The 13868-nt window shown below is 43.3% G+C and overlaps 1 pseudogene; it reads right to left on the bottom strand.

Moving 5' to 3' along the window:
* Positions 1–242: 242 nt before the first annotated feature.
* LOC102870707 lies at positions 243–962 on the bottom strand (annotated as a pseudogene).
* Positions 963–13868: the final 12906 nt, after the last annotated feature.

Below are 13868 nucleotides of genomic sequence, written 5' to 3'. Positions count from 1 at the left end.
GAGTAAAGGACATAGCACTGACTCAGGTCACTGGGGTATGGGAAATGGAGGTGGGGGCCAGGTGACCTGCCCCATCCAAGTCAATCTCCAGGGGCCATACTTGGAGGGGGGAGAGTGAGTGGAAGAGGAGAATGGGATGCGGTGGGGAAGGGATTCCCAGTTTGTAGGCCATGGCCAGTTTCCCCAGTAGCACCCAGACAGCAGCAGGAACGGGGCAGGGGCTCCTCTTGAAACATTGGTGGCTACAGGCTCTCATGATCTCTGATGCCTGGGGCCTCAGCATCTTCCTTGGCAGCCTCTTCTTCCTCCTCTTCTTCTTCCTCCTCCTGAGGAGGACCCCAGCCAGAGCCAGGCTCAGGAGGGTTGCTATTTTTCCCCACCTCTACAGGGAGAGGTCTCTCACCCTCTAAGGTGGTCAACTCCTTCTCCTCTCCTTCAGGGTCCTCAGCCTCCTTGGGACGTTTTGGCGAGTCCTCCAGCAGGTCTCCTGCTCGCCTCTTCAGTGCCCCCTTCTCATTCTTCTCCTTGGTTGGCTCATCAATGACCAGCTTCCCTTCCTCATCACTGCTGCCTTCAGCATTCCCCTTCTTGTCACCATCACCCTCTGTAGCCTGGGGCTCTGGTTCAGGCGCTTCCACACGGCTCTTTTTCTGGGAGGACTGATAACCAGAAGCCTTGACAGTAGGGTTGTTCTCGATCTCCCATAGGCCCTCGCTGAACCCTTTCCTCTTGTTGGGCTTGCCAAACTTCTCCTTGGACTCTTCATAAGGGAAGAGGTCTTTGGGGCCCAGGAATGCTGTCTCATGAGTCCCCCCACAAAAGACTTGATATTTGTTGGCTGTTGATTTCACCGCAGCTTCAGGCATCTCGTCAATCCGGGCTGGCCAGTGTGGGTAACCCTTCATCTCGGCGAACACCAGGTCCCCGCATTTGTACTCCTTCTGCCGGTTGGATCGCGACATGGCAGGGCTCTGGGCGCCCCGGGCTCCGCGCCGGGCCGGGAAGCGCCACACGTAGACTCTTACTGAGGGGGCTTTGGTGTCACCATCTTAAAAGACACACCTCTTCAGCGGTTTACATCCACTCACAGTGCCGTGGGAAAGAGTGACCAGTCCTCCTCCCGTGCGATTTACAGCCTTGCAAACTCACTAGAGGGGCGACTGTGAGACTCAACAGCAGTGAAAGTTTTTGAGAAGGCTTATTGAACATAAACTATGTGTCAGGTTCTGTTGAATATCTTATATACATTTATTTACATCTCATTGTTATTCATTTCTTCCATTTCTGGTATCAGCACCCATAATACTCAAATTAAAATCCACTCCTGTCTAGTTTAGGAGAAAGATGGACAGTCTACTCCCGTGTGATTTACTGCCTCTGAAAACCCACTGGAGAGTCAGCTATGATTTGGTCCCACCTTGATGCTGCATAACAACAACAAAGCTGTCTGGATGATTCCACTCATGATGACCTCACACCATTTATTTAAGGCCATAAATGTTAACGAAAGAAAAGGCTGCTAGGTTCAAACTGTTGACCTTTGGGTTAACAGCCCAGTGCATAAAACACCTTGCCACCAGAGTTGCTTACCAGCCACAATTGCTGTTGGTTGTTATGTGTTGTCTGGTTAGAATCTGCTCATAGCTGACCCTCCAGCAGGTTTTCAGAGGCAGGAAACTACAAGGGAGGAGATTTCCCATCTTTTTCTAATGGATTCACACACAGCACCTTACCACTAGGCCACCAGCGCTCTCTTAAACACCCACAATAGATATTTCAAAATATAGAGGCTGCCGAAGTTTATTGTCAATATCCTTTTTCTGTTAGCATAGCTGTTGTTGGAATTAAAGAATACATGAATCTGTTCAAAAGGACCTTTTCATAGAGGCTTCTCTAGAAGTGTGTGGACTTGATCACGTTTATGTTAGAGACAGTGGTTTTATTACCATAAAAAGAAAATCCATCTTAATCAGACTTTGTCAACCTGTAGTCCAGGTTGTAGAGACACAGTAATCCTGCCTCATAAGGGTCTACAAGGAGGAGGGAGCTCTGGTGGCTTAGTGGTGAGGCATTTTGCTGCTAACCTGAAGGCATGTGGTTCAAATCCGCCGATACTCACAGCAGACAGATGGGAAATCTCCTCTCGTGCCATTTACATCCTCCGAAAACCTGATGGAGGATCAGGTTGATTCTGACTCAGAGGTGTGTAACAACATTCTTCATAAAAGACTATTTCATAAGATAAATCTAGAAAAGACATTAGTGATTAAATGGTAGAATTCTTCCTTTATAAGGAGAGACCTGGATTTGATTCCCAACTAACATACCCCATGTGCAGCCACCACCTGTCAGTCAGAGGCGGCTTGCCTGCTCTGTGATGCTGGCTTTCATTGGCTTCCAGGCGAGGAAGAGAGGCTGGGACGTTACCGGCAACAGATCACAGCACTTTAAAAGACTATGGAGTTTTAGAAATGGAGGGTGACAATGGTTGTACCACAAGAAGGGCGTCATCATTGTAGAATGGCACATGTAGAAATTGTTGAATTAGTAACTGTTGAGTTCTGTTGATTCTCAGTAACAACAAAAATAAAATATTTTAAAAAAAACCCCATATTGCAACTGACTAAAAACAGAAGCAGATAGGAGAATTGATTGTCTTCTGTGAAGTGAGACGTTAAGGAAATTTGCAAAAATGTAAAACAATGTCACTCATCTCACTTGATTTTATTTCTCTCTTTGGAAAATATGCTTTAAACATGTACACCAAAACCAAATGCACTGCTGTCAATATAATTCCAATTCACAGTGACACTTCATCTGTTTTGAGGTTGCGAATTTTCATGGGAGGAAACCATCTCATCTTTTTTTTCTTTTTTTTAATTACTATTAATTTTAATGAACGTTTACAGAGACTTTGGATTTCCATTCATTCATTGTTGCACTTTTCTCTGCCCAACATCCCTCCCCCAGTTTTCTCTTCTCTTTGAAAAGTAAAAGAAAAATTCCTTCACTGTTACACAATCCCTCCCTGCAAGTTCACTCCACTTAGTTCTTAGTAGCCTTAGTTCTGGATTCCTGTCATGACAATAATACCTAATCATATATCCCTTTTAAATAGTTCTCTCTCTCATCTGTTTCAATGCAGTATACACAATTTATCCCCTCTTTCTCAGTCTCCCCCAACCCCAACGTCAGTTCCGTTTTACAGCAGCGGAACTACACAGTATTTGTCCTTTTGTGATTGAGGTATTTCATTCAGCATAATGTCCTCCAACGTCACCCATTCTGTATAATGCTTCATGAGTCCCTTGTTTTTCAATGCAGTGTAGTATTCCATTGTGTGACTATACCACAACTTCTCTAATCCATTCGTTTGTTGATGGGCACTTAGGTTGTTTCCAACTCTTTGCTATTGTGAACAAAGCCATAATAAACATGGGTGTGCAAAATAATCTCATCTTCTATCAAGGAGCCACTGGTGGATTTGAACCACTGGTCTCTTGGTTAGCAGCCCATCATTAACCCTTATCCCACCAGGGCTTCGTTAATGTGCAGACATTAGTGTAGAAATCTGATGGCCACATCCTGGCTTTCAAAGGTTCCCAGGATTTAGCAAAGGGATGAGGCAGCACCAACTTCCCTTCAAGAATCAGCACGGTAACACATCCAGTTTGCTAATGATCATGCAAGAGTGGAATGGAAGAGTGTGGACTTCTAAAATCCGAGATGGTCCCCAACAAATTCAATTTACTGTAGACTCTGGCTCTATGAGTTTAAGGTGTCATGTTTTTCCTAAGTGATTTGATCCAATCCACCCCAAAACATTAGCATTTTTTATTTACTATCCTGTTTGGTTAGCAAATTCATATGATGGAAGGAAACAAAGTGTACCCCTATGGTGATTTATTATCTAAAATTTTCAAAATGCAAGAATTCAACTGATTTTAGACTGTGGACATGTGGTTTTAAGCCTTTAAACTTCAGACTGACTTAACTGGTCATATTAGTTAAAATGTAAACATTCAGTGAAAGAAAAAACCATCAATTGTTTGGTAAAAAAAAATCATCAAACTGATTATTTGACTGATTTGAGTGGCCTATGTATCAGAGTTGTTGTTTGTTGTTGTTAAGTGCCATCGAGTCGCAGGCGACTCATAGCGACCCTATGAAGGAGAGTCCTCAAGATTGGGTGCCTTTCATCCTCTCTCCAGGTTCATAGGGTTTCCGGATGCCACTCCTCCTTCCAAGCTATGTACCAGAGAGTCATATTAATAAATGCATACTTGTTTGGCATTCCTTAAGCTGAAGGAACTGAAGAACAAATTCAAGCCTCAAGTTGCAATACTTAAGGATGCTGTGGGCAGATTCTTAAATAATCCAGGAAGCATTAAAAGAAGATGGAAGGGGTAAACAGAGTCACTGTACCAAAAAGAATTGGCTGACATAGAAGAAGTCCATGAAACAACACACAATCAAGAGCTTATAGTGACAAAAGAGGAAGTTCAAGCCACTCTGATGGAATTGGCAAAAAGCAAAGCCCCAGAAATTGATGGAATACCAACTGACATATTTTAACAAACAGATGCTGCCCTGGGCACACTCACCAAGTTGTGCTAAGAAATTTGAAGGACAACCACCTGGCCAACTGACTGGAAGAGATCCATGTTTGTTCCCATTCCAAAAAAAAAAAAAAAGGTGACCCAACAGAGTGCAGAAATTATCAAACAATATCATTAATATCACATGTAAGCAAAAATCCTTCTGAAAATTATAAAAAAAAATGACTGGAACAGCTCATCAATAGCAAACTTCCAGATGTGCAGGCTGGGTTTAGAAGAAGCCGTGATATTATATCTAATGTTAGATGGATCTTAGCTGAAAGCAGAGAGTACCAGAGGAGTGTCTCTCTGTGTTTCATTGACTATACAAAGGCATTTGACTGAGTAGACAACAAACTGTGGTTAACTCTAAGAAGAATGGAAATCCCAGAACATTTGACTGTGCTTATGCAAAACATATACTTGGAACCCAACTCAAAGGCATCAACTCTTCTTCTATCATCCTTAGTCATTATCCAGCTCTCTGATGCATAGCAAGTAATTGCAAAGACTATGAACTGGATCAGGTGCACCTTAGTTTCTAGACTGATATCATTGCTTCTCAATACTCTGGGAAGGTCTCTGACAGAAGATTTACCTTGATGCCTTTTATTTGTGATGCTGGAAAATAGTATTAGATCTGTTTTTGAGAGGGTGAAACCACTTTTCTTTTTGAAGGCTAAGATTTTTAAGTTCCTTCTCACATACTTTGGGTTTGTGACCAGGAGGCACCAATCCTTGGAGAAGGACATCATGCTCAGAAGGGTGGAGGGACAGTGCAGGAGAGGAAGACCAAGGATGAGATAGATTGATACAATAACTAGGGCATTGGGGGTAAGTGTATCGAAGTCAGTGTGACTGGTCAGGACAGGACAGGCTTCAGAGCTATTGTACATAGGGTCTCTATGAGTCGCAGGCAACTTGATAGCACATAACAACAACATACTTGAACCAGGAGGCTATCATCAGAACAGAGCAAGGTAACATTTTCATGGTTCAAAAATCAGAAAAGAAGTATGCTAGGGATGCATCTTATCTCCATACCTTTTCAATCTATATGCAGAACAGATCATCTGCGATGCTCGGCTCTGTGAGGAGCAATGTGTCATCAGAATTGGAGGAAGATTCATCAACAACCTGCCTTATAAAGATGACACAAGCTTGCTTACTGAAACTGAGGAGGACCTGAGGCATTTGCTGCAGAAACAAAGATTGCAGCCTTCAATATGGATTGAAGCTTAACGTCAAGAAAGCAAAGATTCTCACCACTGGGTCAATTGGAAGCATCATGATAGATGGTGAGGAGATTTAAATTGTTAACAGCTTCAGTTTGTTTGACTCCACAATCAACACTCTTGATACCAACAACTAGGAAATCAAAAGATGAAGTTCATTACTGTCAGGGACTTCTCCAGAGTACTGAAGAGCAACAATGTCAGTCTAGAGACTAAGGTGCACCTGAACTAGGACATGCTCTTCACAATTACTTGCCATGCATCAGAAAGCTGCAAAAGTATAGGGATGACAGAAGGAGAATTGATGCTGTTGAGTTGTAGTGCTAAGGAATTGAATATACTATGGGCTGCTAGGAGAACAAACAGGTTCTTCCAGGAAAGGGTGAAACCAGGCTGCTTCTTGGAAGCAAGGATTCTGAAGCTCTGTCTGACATACTTTGGGCATGTTCCAAGGAGGGATTAGTTCTTGGAGGGGACAACATGCTTGGAAGGAGATGGATTGACTCAGTGACCAGTGTAACGGGGGTAGCAGGTGTGTCAGAGACAATGAGGTTGGCTCAGGAGCTATTGTATATAGGGTTGCTATGAATCTCAATTAATTTAACAACACCACCCTTAATCTTAGGACATTCTAGTGGCCTAGTAAGTAATGAGTTGTGTTGCCAATCCAAAGGCACTCTGTTCAAATCTATCAGCTATTTTGTGGTAGAAAGACGGGCAGTCTCCTCCGGTGCAATTTACAGGCTCTGAAAATCCACCGGAAGGTCAGCAGTGTGTGGGTTTGGGCTCCACAGCACATAACAACACCACTTTCATCTTCTCTAAGGACTGTGGTGGCTCTGTGCATAAGACATTCCGCTGCAACCAAAAAGTAAGCAATTTGAACCCATCATCTGCTCAGCAGAACAAAGCTGAAGCAGTCTGCTTCTGTGGAGATTACAGCCTTGAAAATGGGATGGGGCCCCATGGGACTGTCCTATAAGGTAAGAACCAGCTCAGTTGTAGTGGATTTCAGTTGATTTGATACTGTCTAACGTATGAACACCCTGGGGCTAAGGCAATAATTCCTCTTGGGCCTTTAAAAAAAAAATTATTTTCCCCGACAGGAAGTTGGGGTTTTCCCCCCCCCTTCCTAGGTTAGTCCCAGGTATTTTAACAAATGTATAAAATAAAGATAAATTTGGGTTTTCACACACAACACACACACACACAAACACCTGAGGATATTTTTGTTTATTTGGTTTGTCTTTTGGGGGTTTTTTTCCATAGGACCATACCAAAAAGCATTGGTTTGTACCCTTGTTTGTACAGTAGAGTCACCTGGAGGTCTTTTAAGTTTTTTTCAAACTTTTTGGATGAATAAGATCCAAATTCTAGCATTGAGACAACTTAAACCCCAACCAGCCGGTGCCAAGTTGATTCTGAGTCACAGTAACGCTGTAGGAACCACCATTACAATTTCCAGGGTGCAGCGTTTCGGGGCCCAGACTGCCTCCTGTTTCTCCCGTGAGGTGGCTGATGGGTGAGAACTGCAGACCTTTGGATTAGCGGGGACAAGCCTCAACCACAGCTCCCCCAGGGCTTGTCTGTTCTAGGGAGAGCTACTCTACTTCTCATTGTCTGGGAGTTTCTGGAGACTTAAAGCACTCTTAGGGAGCAGTGAAGACACTGGAACCAAAACATACCCCTAAAGAAAAATAGACATATTTGCTGAAGCTTGTTTAATGACATAATTGAACAGAACTATGAACATGGCTGTTTCCCATGCATTGCAAATGCTTTTCACAAATCTTTAGGTTTGTTTTGAAGGATGCACCTTAAGCTGTGTTTTTCTAGCTGCCATGTCCATTCCACTCACAGAGACCCCATCTGAGGGTAGAATTTCTCCAAAGGATTTTCCGGGCAGTCCTTGTGGAAGCAGAACACCAGCTCTTTCTCCTGTGGAATCACCGACCTGGGTTCAAACCATCACCCCTTTGATTAGTAGACTATTGCTTCCCAGGCACTTTAAGTAACATGTGCTAAATACCTGTTGAATTCTTAACATAAAAATGATAAACACTTAAGGTTTTGTTCTATAATGGGGGTAACCCCAAGCTAAAACAAATGGAAGATGAAAATACTGTCTAATGTCACGGTCATTTGCACCAGTTTCCTGTGTACAATTATGACACTGTACACTCATTTCTGAATCGCGTCTTGTCTCTCATTTTCCCAGAAGAGCTGACAAAGGAACTAAAAGGCCTCTAGATCCTCCCCCAGGTCTGAGCTGAAGATGAGAGTGGAGAGGGGACCCCTCCCAGCCACTCTGTTCCTTCTCACCCACTAACCTCTCAGGGGGACTGTTTTTTCCCTCAGAAGAGGCACTCACTCACACACAACCAGCAGATGAGGAAGGAGGGAGGTTCCTTCCTGTACCTCAGCAGGCCACTTCCCATCTGAGGATCAAGAACTCCTGCCAGACCCCACAGGCCCTCAGGGAGGCCCAAGGTAGCCCCCAGAACCAGGCAAGGCCTGACAGGAAGCAAGTCCCTGTGGTCCCAGGCCATGCCACTAGGCCTCCCTGTCCCTCCCTGGGCAAGGTAACACACCCTGCTAATGGAACCCTGGGGCTCAATCTCATTTCCCTCAAGCAAGGAAAGGCCTTGGAAAACCAGACCTGTTTCCTGCTGTCCCCTTCCTACTTCTGAGGAGATTATGCCTGGAGTGTGTTTAAGCCTGGCCTTACTCTTACTTGGTGTGGTAGGCTTTCTTTTAAAGGCAAGTTTCCCGTGTGGTTCTGTTGTTTTATAAATAATTTTCTCTCTCCATCTCTCCCTTTATAGTTAGAAATGTGGTCAGAGGAGAATATGAATCTTAAAACTAGTAGAAAACTCTGGTGTATTGGGGGTGGGGGGTGGGGATGTTAAGGTATTTTAAGGAAAGTTTAAAAAAAAAAGAGAGACTGAAAAATTCCTGAGGAGAAGGCCATGAGCCAGGAACGCAGAGAAGTGGATTTTGTTCACAGAAGTGGTTCATCTGTTCTCCTCAGAGAGTCTTGTCAGCCTGAGTTCCCTGTCTGTATGAAAGAGGCAATCAGCCTGGCTAATCCAGCTCTGAGGCGGCCTGGAAGCAGAAAACATTAAAGGGAAAACAGGTTCTTTCCTTTCCTCATTTGTCCTCCACCCTCACACATACAGAAATAAGAAAAGTGGTGATTTGCACTGGTGAGTTGGCCTGAGTCCGTGAAGGTTCTGGGAGGCTGCTCGCAAGGGCGTGAGGAGGCCCTTGGCCTGGCAAATGCTGGCAGGCTGCCCAGGCAGTTACCTCCAGCCACAGCTGTCGATGCTATTTGCAGCTCTCTCCACATCCTGAGAGCTGGAGGCAGAGGCCTGCTCCTTGGAGGGTGTGAGTCAAAAACAGAAGCGGGACGCTGAAAGGGAGATGACTAAAACAAAGCAGGAGAATAAGCAGGGCAGAGTCTTCTTGGGCCAGAATAGACCTGAGGAAGTTTGAAATATTGATTTACTGGGTCCTGAGAGGGCCTGTGCCTGGGCTGCCCCCGGGCCAGGAAACATTAACCAGCCACCATTTCTGGTCCAAACCAACCGAAGTAGAGGAAGCAAGAGGAACTACTAATAAAATTTGAAAATGAACTCACTTCCTGCTATTATCCCTCAGGGCCAGTGGCCTTTCCAATCTCTCTAAGTAGCCCACCCCTTACCAGTCACCCTCTATCATAATGACCTAGCTCTACGTCTTCAAGGCTGTTAGCATTTGAAATTACTTTTTCTCATGTGCAGGGGCCTTAGTGGAACAGTGGGTGAAGTCAACCAGCTGCTGCTCATGAGAACAATGGAGCAGTCTGCTCCTGTAAAGATGACGGCCTCAGAAACCTCGTCTCAGTGTAACTCCACTGACGGGGTTGGAATAAACAGTAAAACCTGTGAGAGTCAGCACCCTTTCATGCTACTTTGTTTTTCAGAGACTTGCAACTTTTGTCTCTCCCCACTTTTCTGTCACTCTCTCTGAGTGAACAGTATTTTGCGTTTTCCATTTCCAATACCTTTTCAGCTAACACAGGCACTGGCTTTCAAAAGTTTGACTGTATTTATTTCCTTATTTATTGCTTGTCTTCTGCATTAAAATATAGACTCAGAAACTTCCGTGGCCTATTCCTGAGCCCTCCGTATTGAGCTCTGTTGGCTCATTTGTAGAGGAATGTACACATCTAGTATGAGTGGTTATTGTTAAACCGTGGCCAATTCAGACCTCCAGCTCACATGACTCTGGGCACAATGAGTTGATGCGCTTGCTGCCCCATGATCAGTCTCCTAGTCTGTTCATTCTGAAAGCTTCACTGAAACCTGTTCTGCTTCATAGCAATAGGCAAGCCTTCACTGACAGAGTGGGGTGGCTGTCTATGGGGTGCTCTGGTCAGGAACTGAACTCATCAGATCTTCTTTATTGTCATGAACTGAATTTTGTCCCCCCAAAATACATATATGCTCTGATATAATGTAGTGACCATATCATAATCGCTTATGATTTAGTAAGCTAAACAGTTTTAAGAGGGCTAGAGATGGAAAACAGCACCCCTTAATTCCACCACAGCCTTGATAGACATAAGATTCCCTAGGGTGCGGCCTAGAATACCTTTAATTCTCTAGGAAAGATGGGGGGGGGGGAATCTAACCCACGGAGAAGGCATTTCAGTACCAACGATAAAGAACTTACCAGGAAGGGACTGTGTCCTTTTGAAACCGGCCTCTGGGGGAGGAAGCTCCTTGACACCAGGGAAGGCTCAGATGTGTAGAGATCTCCACGGGCCTACTTTTATTTTTTTTTTAATCTAAAACATTTCATTTAAAAATGTTGACACTACAATATATAAAATAGCTATTATAAATGCACATAGTGTATTCTATAGCTGTCATATGGGCCTACTTTTACTGAGGGAACCAAGTTCTTCCACAACTGGCAGAGAGAGGACTTTCCCACAGAGCTGGCACCCTGGATTTGGATTTTCACCTCCTCAACCGTAAAAGAACACATTTCTGTTTGCTAAAGCCACACACTTTTGGTTTCTCTGTCATAACCACACTAGATAACTAAGACTTGTATCCTCCATCATCGAGCAAATTCCAGATCCTACTAAGTCTATAAAGCTCGCAGGTTGAATCCACCAGCTATTTTGACGGAGAAGCATGGATACTCTCCTGCCACACAATTTACTGTTCATGAAAGCCCACGTGAAGATCAGCTGTGGTAGATTCTTACCCAATAGCACAGAACCACTGTATCTGTAGGACAGAGAAGCACTGCCCCAGGTTTCTAAGATGATAAATCTTAAATAAGGGTGCCGCCTTATTTTCCTCCCATGACGACATGACTGGGGGGTTTGAACCTCCAACATTTTGGTCAGCAGTCATATGCTTTAACTACTGCTCCATCAGGTCTTCTGTATGGGAGGGGAGAATTTTATCACTGAATCTTACTCCAAGGGAGCTCTGATGGTTCAGTGGTAAGGAGTTGTGCTGCTAACCAAAAGGCAGGCAGTTCTAATCCACCAGCTGAACTGAGGAAGAAAGGTGGGCAATTTCCTCCCATGTAATTTATCGCCTCCGAAAATCCGTTAGAGGGTCAGCTATGAGTCGGTTCCAATTTAACAGAACACAACAACTCTCTAGACTCAATCAAGTAGTTGGATTTCTTATCATTCCATTCAGAAAAGTTTGACCAGAAACTTTAGTAAAGAAACTGTACTTATTTGAGTTTAAGGAAATTAATTCACCCTGGGATCATTTAGTTTCCAATTCAGATTATAGGAATTGGTTAAATGTTCCCAGGCTTGACAATTTTCTTTTGATGATAACTGCTCATTGTCACTATTTAATGTAATCACATAAATTCCATTCAAAGATTAAAATTATAGAGTAACTAGAAAGTCACAATACCATAACCTTAAACATAAGCTAGAAGATTTTCACGTTAAATTTTGTTTAAACATAAAAACCTAATCTGCTACCTTTGTGTCAATTCTGACTCTTAGCCACCCAGCATCAGTCTTCCAAGGCTGTAAATCATTACAAGAAATTGCTTATCTTCCTCCCATTAGTGCCTGGCAGATTCCAATTCAATCTCATGCTGCACATTTTATCTTAGTGACAAATCCAGTATAACCTGTTGCACTTTGGTTTAAGTGAAGACTTCGTAACATTCTTGAAATAATTCATGCAATCATGAGGCTGAAGGATTTCACTGAAAAGGCAAATGTTCTCTATGTGCAATTACTGGTCTCTCCTCATCCAGAGCCAAGAACAATGAAGAAAATCAAAGACACATGGAACAATAAGCCCATGGAAAATAATAATAGCCTTGAAAACGTCAGCTTCTACAACCCTGAGACAGGAAGAACTAGATGGTACCCGGCCACCACTGCTGATGGCTCTGAAAGGGCTCATCGCAGGAGAGGGTCCTGGCTAGAGTGGGAGAAAAATGGGGAACAAAATGCAGTATCATAAAAATTGCCATGCTTACTGGCCTGAGAAACACTGTCAGAATCCCTGAAGTCATGACCCTGTCACTCTTGGAGTCTGAAACTGAACTCAGTCTTGCAACTCAACTTTCAATCACAGGATAGACTATAGTTCGATAGTTTATAAGGGGAACACCAATGTGAAGGAGATATACACTCCTTAGCTAACAATTGCCCATATGAGATTTAAAAGGGGGGGAAAAACCCCAAAAACCTACACCACAACAAAACACAAAAAAATAAAAAACACACCAAAACAACCCAGAAGAATTATCCCAGGGAAACAGTTCAGAAGCAGGAAAGGAAAGGATAGAAGTATAAATGGAAACAATAACCACAAGGAGGAAGTGGGAAGAGTGCCACTACAATGTGGGGATTTTAATCAACATCATCAATGGAAATGTGCATGAGTGGTTGAATGGAAAACCAATCTGCTCTGTAAATTTTTACTAAAATTGCAATTGCTGGGTTTTTTTTTACAAAGAATTGCTTATATGTGGTATGAACTTCTCCTACTAGTCAGAAAAGGAAAGAAAAAACAGCAACATATGTTCTCAATCCCTAAATATTTTATTCTTGAGAAGAAAACCAATTGAACAGAAAAAGAGTTTGTCAAAGATGGCACTCATTTAATGATACTGGCGATATTGTGAAAATTATATCTCTGGACATACCAGTGCCTGTTCTTCCTAAGGCCTCAAAAATCACAACTCACTCTGCTCTAATTATACTAAAAGTTCCACATTTTTCTTAGCAGTTTATCAAATCCCTCCAGGCAACTGTGTGGTAGATTATGTCAACAGAAGTTTCTAGAAATGACTTGCAACCGTTCACGTTAAAAATCTTTAGTTTGATACAGAGGGTAAAATTAATTAATTAATGAAGTATTTATGATCCCTGTCTTCATTCTTTGGTGCTGCTTTAACAGAGATGCCACAGGTGGGTGGCTTTCACAAACAGAAATTCATTCTCTTACTGTTTGGGAGGCTAACAGTCCAGCTTCAGGAAGCCACCTCTCCAGGGGGAGGGCTCTTTGGAGGAAGTGTCTTGTTTACTTCGGCATCTTTGGGTTCAGAGTGCCTTAGAGATCTCAGTGTGTCTTGACTTTGCTGGTTATGGAGGAGCTTCCTCGAGCAGGGCAGGGGCCCAAAGAGATGTGCTCCACTCCTGGTGATTCTTTGTTGATGGGACTGAAGTTCCCCCTGCCCACCCCACCTTTTTCTCTAGTGAAATTGACATGTAAGTAGCACAATCCTCAGCAAGGCAGGAGAGGGCCTGATCCTGCTGGGAGTGACAGTCCTACTAGAAAATTCATATAAATGAAGTTTCTAATCATTGTTTAATTTGAATTGCATTTTGACTCCTCCCTCACTTTGTAGTTACTGAGAATATATACGGCAAAATAATCACCTCTTGAACAGTTTCTGTGTACACAACTCAGTGGCATTGATTACATCCTTCAAATTTACACAGCGTTCTCACCTGCAAACTTGTTCATCCCCCATTTGTATAAACTTG

The sequence above is a fragment of the Elephantulus edwardii genome, unplaced genomic scaffold, assembly GCF_000299155.1.
Source record: "Elephantulus edwardii isolate Elephantulus edwardi_28Jun2011 unplaced genomic scaffold, EleEdw1.0 scaffold00134, whole genome shotgun sequence".
Taxonomy (NCBI): Eukaryota; Metazoa; Chordata; class Mammalia; order Macroscelidea; family Macroscelididae; genus Elephantulus; species Elephantulus edwardii.
The sequence above is the reverse complement of the archived record's forward strand: the minus strand, read 5'-3'. Positions and strand labels throughout refer to the sequence as shown.